Genomic DNA, 10,252 nt, shown 5'->3' on the forward strand with positions numbered 1-10,252 from the left:
CCACTATGGAGAATAATATGGAGGTTCCTTAAGAAAATAAAAATAGAACTACCATACAATGCAGCAATCCCACTACTGGGCATATACCCTGAGAAAACCATAATTCAAAAAGAGTCATGTCCCAAAATGTTCATTGCAGCTCTACTTACAGTAGGCAGGACATGCAAGCAACCTAAGTGTCCATCGACAGATGAATGGATAAAGAAGATGTGGCACATATATACAATGGAATATTACTCAACCATAAAAAGGAATGAAACTGAGTTATTTGTACTGAGGTGGATGGACCTAGAGTCTGTCATACAGAGTGAAGTAAGTCAGAAAGAGAAAAACTAACACTGTATGCTAACACATATATATGGAATCTAAAAAAAATGGTCAGAAGAACCTAGGGGCAAGACAGGAATAAAGATGCAGACCTACTATAAAATGGACTTGAGGATACGGAGAGGGGGAAGGGTAAGCTGGGACAAAGTGAGAGAGTGTCATGGACGTATATACACTACCAGACGTAAAATAGCCAGCTAGTGGGAAGCAGCCGCATAGCACAGGGAGTCAGCTCGGTGCTTTGTTACCATCTAGAGGGGTGGGATAGGGAGGGTGAGAGGGAGAGAGATGCAAGAGGGAAGAGATATGGGGACATATGTATATGTATAACTGATTCACTTTGTTGTAAAGCAGAAACTAACACACCATTGTAAAGCAATTATACTCCAATAAAGATGTTTACAAAAAAAAGCAAAACTGGGAATAAAATAAGTATGACTTAAAAAGAAATATCTATGGATAGTGTTGATACTGCATATAGACTAAGCTTTTCTGGAAACAAGAAGAATGGATCCCCTCCAAATAAATGTATTCTTGTCTCCCAGGCATCTGGTCATTACTTTCAGCTTGAGACTGTAGGGAAAAGCTAAGGGGGGAGGGTGGGAGGGCACAACTCTTATGTGGACAAATATTATGATGTACGTTCAGACTTAGAAGGAAAAATCTAAACAGAAAAATAACTGGACTTCTGATACTGCTTCTGTTGTTGAAATGGAACAGTAATAATAATAGTAGTGAATATGCAATGAATATTTTCTACATGTCAGGAGGAGTTCTAAATGTTAATATTCTCTTCCATTTAGTCTACAAAAGTCCTTCTCAACACCTTTTACGGATGAGGAAACTAAGACTCCGATAAACAAAATTACCAAAAATAACCTACATGGTAAGTACCAGAGCTGGGATTCAAACTCAAGCAGTCTACTCTAGAAGCTAAATCTTTAAGTGTTGTGCAGTAGTGCCTAAAAATGGGTCAATACAATCAGGCAGCCATGGTGTCGGATTCCATCTTAATAGGTAGCATAAGATGGAGTTCAATAACATAAATGTTTCTTTTGAATGGAAAGAAACTCCTAAGGGTATGACTCTGTGGTCATATTTGTAATTGTAACATAAGCATGTAAAAGGAACCATTTCTTCCTCAATGCTATGCCTACAAACCTACCAAAAGCCACCAAGTAAGGCCTGGAGACTTAGATGATGTTCCCCAGTAAAAAACACTGAAAGCTCGATATGAGTTATACATATAAATGGACTGCATATAAATATCTACAAAACAAGATGAAAGAAATACAAAGTTTTCAAATCTTCTTGACTATACCCGAACTGTTATAGATCACTTCTTGTCAAAAATGCTGACTCGCTAGAAAACGTTGGCCCTATGTCACCGGTAGTGTTTCCAGACCTTCAAATCTCTATCTAGGTCCCCATTATCTCAAGTACTTACCCAAACAAGCACAACCAGCAATCGTCCCAACCGCGACGTTTTGTATGAAAATGCTGCATAGATTAACAAAAAGGAGCATTGTACAAACACTGTATAATCTAATAACATGAACAAGCAGCTTTTAAATCCTTACAGGGACCAAGCTAATTCTAAAACAACTTTACAATGTTTAAAGAAAATAAGATAATAATAAACAGATAATTCTGAAGACCTGGAGCTTTAGGAAAAAAAAGGGACCACTAAGTTACGTAACCAACTTGAGAGACACATTGAATTCAAAACCTGTGCTACTGCAATGCTTGTCCTGAGACATCATCTGGGACAGAGGAGGATGATGACCTGTGGAAACATCACCACCAGAGGCTCGTAACATATTACTGTTGACAGTCAGACCTGGGAGGAAAAATGAAGTCTGAGCAGAAAGATAGCTCTGGGGATTTTTCCTATCCTGAGGTCCACTTAACCTAACAGAGAATTACTTTTCGTTACAAAATGGGGGAGGGGGAAGAGGAGATCTTAAATGGTTTAAAAAAAGGAAATTTATTCCTCACTGGCATTCATGTCAGTAAAAGGGTGATACCTGCTGGGGTTATTCAGTTCTGCATATTACGTTACATGATTAGTCACTAAGCATCGACTACCTATATCCACAGAATAGAGAGTAATACATTTGCCTTTTCCTGAATGGAAGGAAATATTCAGCATCATTACCCATAAGCCAGTGGTATAAGGAAAGATTTCCTTTCTCTATTTGGAAGTCTTGGAAGTCTTGTCTGTTGCCTCTGAGAGTGTGTGTGTGTGTGTGTGTGTGTGTGTGTGTGTTAGTATCCACCATTGCTACACATGTACACCTGTGTTTATATATGATTATGTCATATTCACATATATTTGAGAATTCAAAGACAGGAAAAAGATTACTATGCCCATTTTTCTTCTGGAGAAAACAAAGCCAAGTGACATGTATGAACAAGGAGGCCAGCGCAAGAATCACTCTGCGACGCAGTCAGAAGGAAGAATATAACCTTTGCCTCTTGGGTCCTATTTCCAAACACACCTCCCTGACTCCCAACATTTTAAAGTTGACACAGCCTCTGTTTGATTTGGTGATATTCTCACCCTAATTATCCTAGCTACACACAAAGTCAGTTGCACATACACACTTCTTTATAAACTCTTTTCAATTAAAAAAAGTAACCTGTGTTTTCTGAAAATTTTATAACATTCATGTGAAAGAGGAGCTAAGGGGAATCGCAAAGGTGGGAATCGTTCTGACTAAAGTCAAAAAGTTAACACCAGTCCATACAAAGAAGGCAGCACGCTTTTCCTATCAGGGATCATTATCCCTGAAGGATCACAAAGTGTGGATCTGGGTCCACACTTCAGCTCGCACCCAGGATAACCATTTCCTGTTGCCATGGGTTACAAGGATGAGTCACTTGGAGCCCTCCAGACAACTTGAGAGACGTCTTATCTTATACCAATGTCAGAATTAACAAAATATATTCTTGGTAATTAGCAGTGCTCAGCAATACAGTCTATTAAAATATCAGATCAAAAACATCTGTTAATCCCTCTGCATGAAAATGGGGACTTGAGGTAAGTAAACTTGAGGGATTTTTTTCCTGTTATAAAGCAGATAGCTTATCATTCCCAACCTTTCATTAAATGATCCATATACAGTTGCAATCACCAGGGGGAGAAAACAGTTTCAGGATCAATGTACTATAAATAAAAGAGTAATTTGTGTCTTGTCACTAATATACCTTTTAACCTCAAATCACACAAGGCTTAATCAGAACAGGCTTTATGTTAAATCCTTCACATACACACACGAAAAGGAGCATTCACACCAAAAACATTATATGCCCAGGAGGGAATGACCTCTCCTAAACCAAGAAGAAAAAATGAACATTTTATTGCATCTACAATTAATTGTACATTCAAGTTCCATGCAGCCTGCCAGGAGTATCTTGTAAACGTGTCAGGAGCAACCCACCCAATCAAGGAACACCAAAACATCAGAAGTCAGGTGCAAACAATAATGTGGGACCATTACTACTATCACCGTTCACTAGAAGAAAACGTTGTAGGAAAAACATGCTTTTTGGATGTCACTGGCAAGGGGATTTAAGTCTTTTAGAAATATTCATTTGAAATGCATAAATATGACCTCGGGTCCAAAAAGTATTAGGTGTAGAATTAAGAAGAGGAAAATACATTTAAAACCCACAGCTCCTTAATTGGCTAAAAACAAAGACAGTGTGGGGTAACATGGCAATATTTATCTTTTCTTGGTTTGAGTATAGTTTCCATTATATCAGTAGTTTCTCTTCTTCCTGACCCATTCTCTGCTCCAAGATTCTTTATTCTATATTAAAAGTTGAATTTAAAAACAAATGTGCAGACAAAGGAAAGGAGGCAATGGGAGCTCTCTAAAACGGAGACCTTTTCTATATAAACTATGAACACCACTGAAACAGAGTGGAGGAAAATCATTGATTAGTATTGTTTTCACCCATGAAATAACTCTGACCTCAGGAAAACTTGAGAACATAACAACTAGATCTTTTAAGAAACAAAAGAAATCCGTATAAATCCTATTTCTGGTTAAATAGAAGTCATCCCCTTTTCACCTTTGTTTCCACATGATACAGACATCTTAAGTTTCAAAGAAAAATAAAACCATAGTGAAAAGCACCTCAACATAAATAAAGCTGAGTGGGTTCTATAGTATAGGGGCTCTGTTTTCAAATAAGCTTTAACTTACACCTACCTAGTATGGTGATACACATGCTAAGAACCAAAGGCAAAAGTCTGATTTTATTGTATTTTCATATCTTCAGTACTGAAGTCTGAATCTAGTTATGTATTTTACACTAGAGTTGCTATGCCTTTTCTATTCTTTGGCAGGTCTCAATTGTCCTGGCCCCCCACTTGGTTCTTTTAGCCATCCTCGACTTTGGGAAGCAAGCCTCTGAACCTTAATTATGATCTATCTACTCATTCCAGTGACTAAGAAGTGCAAAACTGAGTGAGGTTTAAAGAGATAATTAAGGGAATAGAAGTTGCATGTTCCTCATCAACTGGGAGGGAAAAAAAACACACACCTGTCTCCCAATTCCCCTAAAATTAAATATCTAAGAGAGGAAAGAGTTTATCAATAATTTAAAAGGGAAGTTTCTCTAGAGTAAAACTAGATTTTTTAAAAGATAGATTTCTTTATACCCGTGGCTTATGTGGATTTGAAACATATGCAGCCCTTACAATACATGTCATACTGGGAGCACGGAAGCAAGCTGCAGAACTCTGATACTGACATAGACGCCCAGCTTAGAATGCAGTTCTGCAGAATCAAGGGAGATCAATAGATTCAGGAAACAAATATGTTGATTCACGAGGACGAGGCTGAAAACGACCAAGTTGAGGTGGCCACGCTGCAGGTTTCACTGCTCTTCCCATGCTGTCAGAACCAAAGGTTACAAACGACTCCCCTTTATTGTAAGAGGGAAAGGAGAAAAGGAAACGAGGGGAGGAAAAAAGAGGCAAGGAAGGGAACAGAATGGAGCCAGTCATGAGGAAAGGAAGAAAGAAATGAGAAAGGAGAAAGAGAAAGAGAGAAAGCCGGAGAGGGGCGGGGGAGTAGGAAGAAAAGCTATGATGTATGGACGCTCGCCAGCCACCCAGCCGAGCGCTCCATCACCCCCCAAGCCTGCGTCGCTCGTCTGGAAACGTGGGGGTCCCCGGTTCCGCCGCCCTGGTGCTGACAGCCCTCCCCGCGACCCAGGCCGGCGCACCCAGCGCCGAGATGCCCAAAGTAGCCCACCAGAGCCCAGCCGCCCGAGCCCGCCACTCCCTGGACCGCGCTCGCCACCCACCCCCGCCCCGACTTCTCCCCGCGCCCCCCATCACTAGTCTCAGGGAAAAAGCCGACGAGAGCGCAGAGATGGGAAAATCAAAAAGAGGAAGGGAAGGGGCAACCAAAAGAATTATTTATATATATATATATTTTTTTTTTATATACATACATAATTTTTTTCTTAAATAATGTGGTCATGGGTCCTGGGGGAACAGCAGGGGAGGAGACCCGTGACAGGCACCTGGGAAGGAACACGCTGTTGCAAATACCCCGGGCTGCGTTGGGCTGGGCGATTTTCCACAAAAGGAAGTTTGGAAGAAGCGCAGAGGTCTGCCTTTGCAAAGAACGAAATCCCAGCGTTACCTGACTGAAGACAAGCCGGCGGGCCGCGGAAATCCTCAGGTTTGCGATATTGAGCCACTTGATCAGGTTACTATGGAAATCGTTTTAAGGAGAAGAAGGAAAAAAAAAGCCACCAGCCAGGCATATCCTCGTCACCTCCGAAGGAAATTGCCGGGGCCGCCGAACGCGGGCGCGGGACCGGGCGCGGCGCCTCTCCCGGCCCGGCTCGCTCTTTCTTCCCTCCTCGGCCGGGCCGCGCCTCCCCGCCCCGCGCCGCCGCCGCCGCCGCCGCCGCCGCCGCCGAGCAGCCCGCGGGCCGAGCGAGCCCTCCGCGGCGCGCAGCCGGGAGCGAGAGCGCGAGCGAGCTCGCAGCCTCCTGCCAGCCTCGGCGGCGGGCGGCGGGCGGCGCTGTTTCCCAGCAGCGCAGCTGGAATTTAAAGAGACAGGCGCGTCGTGGGGTTAGGGCCCCGGCCCGCGAGAGGAGCACGCCGGACGCCCGCCGTCTCCGCCCCGGCCGAGTGGCCAGAGCCGGCCCTGCGAGAAAAGTTTCCTACGGGGATAGCGGGAGGAGTGCTTGAAACCAGCCTCGGCCTCCTCTCCCGAATGCAGAACACAGACTGCAAGGAGAGTACGAGGGATTTTTTTTTTTCCCTCCCTTGGAGACTAGGGGGGAAATGATTTGTATGCTCAACAAGTCATGCACCTATTTTCAGCCGCGCTCGTTTCCGTCCTTGTGCACCGACTTTTTTCATTGAAAGCACAGGGAGACAAATGGGGGTTCACTCCTCGTTTTATGTCAGACTCCAAGCAGAGACGCATGGGTTTGGAGGGAAGGTGGTGGCGGGAAGATACAGCTGTCAATTATCTTGGAAAATCTTTTTTTATTTCGTCTTCTTCTCTCAGCCAGCGAAGCACCTCCTTTTCCCTTCCCTCCCAGCCCTGGAGAACAGGCTTGAAGGTAGACTCCAACCTCTAGTGCAGCATCATCTGACAAATTACCTTCCCGCCGTCACCTTTTCTCTACAGCGTTGAATGCAAGCCTGCTTCTGTTGCCGAGAATAAGCAAGAATCTAGCAGAAAGAAGCATCTAGTCTGGCTGGCCCTTTTCAATCCCTAGCGGAAAGCCAGTTTTTCAGTGGGCAGTTCTCTCACTGCTATTGCAAATAAGGCTCAGATTTGTGCTGTTCCCAACATAGAGCCCAGAAAGAATGTGTTTATAAATTTACATGGTTTAATACCACCACGGATGTATTCAGAGTACCAGAGAAATTATGATCCAATCAATTTATTTTGCTATTCTAACCATCACCTTTCACTGCATTATATACTAAACAGCCATCGTGGTACCAGTTCAACCCAGATTTTCCCCAGGGAGTAAAGAATAAGGAGACTCTCCCTGTGGTCTTCTCCAAATCAATCAAACTGAGTCCACAGAGTACTCTTCCAAAGAGTAGCAAATGCTCCATAAATGGGGACGGCCCTCTATTGGGTTGGTAGAATGTATTCTCAGAAGGAATGAATCTACTACATCTAGATTATCAACACCTCGTGGGCAGGAGCCATGCATATTTCTCTATCTTTATATTTTTATGAGCCCAGCACAAAGCAAGGATGCTACATTCTAACTCAAGTGTCTGAAATTTCTTCCCTGTCTCTCCTTACAGACTTACCTCCAGTACCGATACCTGTTCCACGCATCCACCTTGCTCGTCTCTTACCCTTCTTTCCGGGTAAGCCTTCAAAAAATAATAGTCTTACCTAAATCCTCCCAGAGTTCCCCCATTTCCTTCAGGAAAACAGACGAATTTCTTATCATGGTATAGAACAGGGTTTATCATGCATCAGAATCACCTGGAGAGCTTATTAAAGATTTCTAGGCCCCATATTCCTGTTCAACTTTTCCCCTTTAATGGGTCTAGGCTGGGGCAGAAGAATTTGTAGTCCTAACAAGACCCCAGCTAATGCTGATGCTGTGGCTCTGGGACCCACCCTTTGAGAACCATCTTTGATGAGGTAGCCCCCCGCCGACTCCTCCTGTTTCATCATCCTTCACACCTGCCCCCAGTTGCCAAGCCAGTTAACTTACTGATGCCATGCTTTCTCAGACAGCACCCACTCACCCCCACCTGTGCACATGCTGGTCTCTGCCAGGAATCCCTTCCCCCCTTCCCATGTCCTCCCTCACCACATCTGGTCACTTTTGCTCAACCCCCAAAACTAAACTCCTTCAGGAGGCCTCCCCAGACACTCCCAGGTCCCACATCTGAGTTTAGCACCACACCTTGTGCTGCCGCTGTACCCACTTTTCACACCTAAGGTATAATAATTGTATGTTTACCTGTGTGCTTCCTCGCTAGACTGGCTGTGCTAGGGGCAGGGGCTATAGCTTATTTATCTGAGCATCCCCCAGTGCCTAGCACCTCGGCAGAGATATTGCAGCCCAATAAATGTGGAGGAGGGTGAGGAGAGACAGGGAGAAGAAGAGGGACATTTCTGATTGCCGATGATTGTGATGATGATCAAAGACAAAGGACAGAGTGACATAAGGGAAGTTGTAATAATACTAGAAAGGACAGAGGGAAAACAAGGAATTAATATTTCTGAACTTCTAGCATGTATCAGATACTGGGTTAAATGCTTTGCATGTCTGCTATAAACAATGTTTGTGTCTCCCCTAAATTCATATGTTGAAACCTAATCCCCAGTGTGATGGTATTTGAAGGTGGGACCTTTGGTGAGGGGATTAGGACATGAGGGTAGAGCCCTCTTAAGTGGAATTTAGTGCTCTTGTAAAAGAGATTCCAGAGAGTTCCCTCGCTCCTTCCTCCACATGAAGACACAGTGAGAAGATGGTCATCTACTAGGAAGCTTGTCCTCGCCAGACACCGAATCTGTGGGCTTCTTGATCTTGAACTTGCTAGCCTCCAGAACTGTGAGAAATAAACGTAGTTTGTCATTTAAGCCACCTAGTCTTGGGTATTCTTGTTAGAGCAGCTGAAAAGTTTAAGACAATGTTACCTCATCTCTTCCTCAAAGCAACCCTGCAAGATCAATATTACCTGAAACCTAAGGCGAGGAAAAGTTAAGTAGCTTGCTCAATATCACACAGCTATTTGGTAGCTGTTGTGAGTGAAGCGAGGGAGGTTATGCTTTACTGCAAGTGCCATAGAGACAGGTTTCCACAGGTATAAATGTGTTTAATGTATATCTTGTTAATGTTCATGAGTTTTTGTTACTTTGATGAATATCACTTGACCTCTCACTTCCCTTCCTGCCTCACAGGCTAAGGCAGGGACCTCAAAGGCTGTATTGATGCTTCCCTGCCTCAACAGTCCAGTGAGGACTTCTCTGACTGCTGAGTGTCGTTTCTGTGTGGTCTTGCTCAGCCTACATATGGTATCCTTAATGTTATATAAATTTGTAACCGATCGACTAAACCAGACAGGTAAACATCCATTATAGTGACAGGGCCAGAGTTCTTAACTTGTCTATCTTTCCACTATACTACATTTTACTATAATGGAGGTAAACATTAACTGGCAAGAAAATATGTGAATAAATTAAAAGTATCATAGACAGAATTATTTGTGCTCCCTTTTGGATATTTGTCAAACATATACATAAGTACATACACACACACACACACACACAGAAGTGAGTTTGTATGAAAGTAGATTTTACAGACATTAGGGATAAGGCTTCAATCAAAAATTTAGCTGATTTGTTATAAATAAACCAACTCTCATAGCTCATAAAATCAGTTCAGTATAAACTTGGCAAGCATACAAAGACAGAATAAATTAGTATCAAATATTTCTCAATAGGAACGTTCATTTTCCTTGAATGTGTGTCTTTTACATAGGATTATACTAAAATCATGACATTCTTACAGCCAGAAGGTATCTTTAGGGCAGTGGTTCTCTCTTTAGCTGCATAGTAGAAACACTTGGGGGAGCATTCAAATACCTGAATGCCCAGGTTGCACCTCAAAGCAATTGTCTCAGAACCTCTAGGATTGGTATCCAGGCATCAGGGTTTTTAAAGCCTGCCAGGTGATTCTAATGGACAAGCAGGATTGAGAATCACTTCTGAGATGATCTGAGTGGAATTCAAACCCGGCTCCTGCTTAGAATCACCTGGGAAATGTTAAAGGCTACCATGCCCAGGCCCACCTATAGAGATTCTGATTTGGTTTCGGTGGGGCCCAGTCCTTTCTACACCTAAAAGCAACCCCAGGAGATTCTAATGTTGAGCCAGGTTTGAGAATTATAGTCTTAGAC

At 43.1% G+C, this 10,252-nt stretch overlaps 1 protein-coding gene across 1 annotated transcript in view; it reads right to left on the reverse strand.

Moving 5' to 3' along the window:
- Positions 1–6,185, reverse strand: part of NAV3 (neuron navigator 3) — an 839,545-nt gene extending 833,360 nt beyond the window's left edge. Inside the window, exon 1 of the mRNA XM_033866303.2 lies at positions 5,994–6,185. The gene's annotated coding sequence lies outside the window, so the exon portion shown is untranslated. The remainder of the gene's footprint in view (positions 1–5,993) is intronic.
- Between the last annotated feature and the right edge of the window lie 4,067 nt (positions 6,186–10,252).

Source organism: Tursiops truncatus, chromosome 11, assembly GCF_011762595.2.
Source record: "Tursiops truncatus isolate mTurTru1 chromosome 11, mTurTru1.mat.Y, whole genome shotgun sequence".
In the NCBI taxonomy this organism is placed as follows: Eukaryota; Metazoa; Chordata; class Mammalia; order Artiodactyla; family Delphinidae; genus Tursiops; species Tursiops truncatus.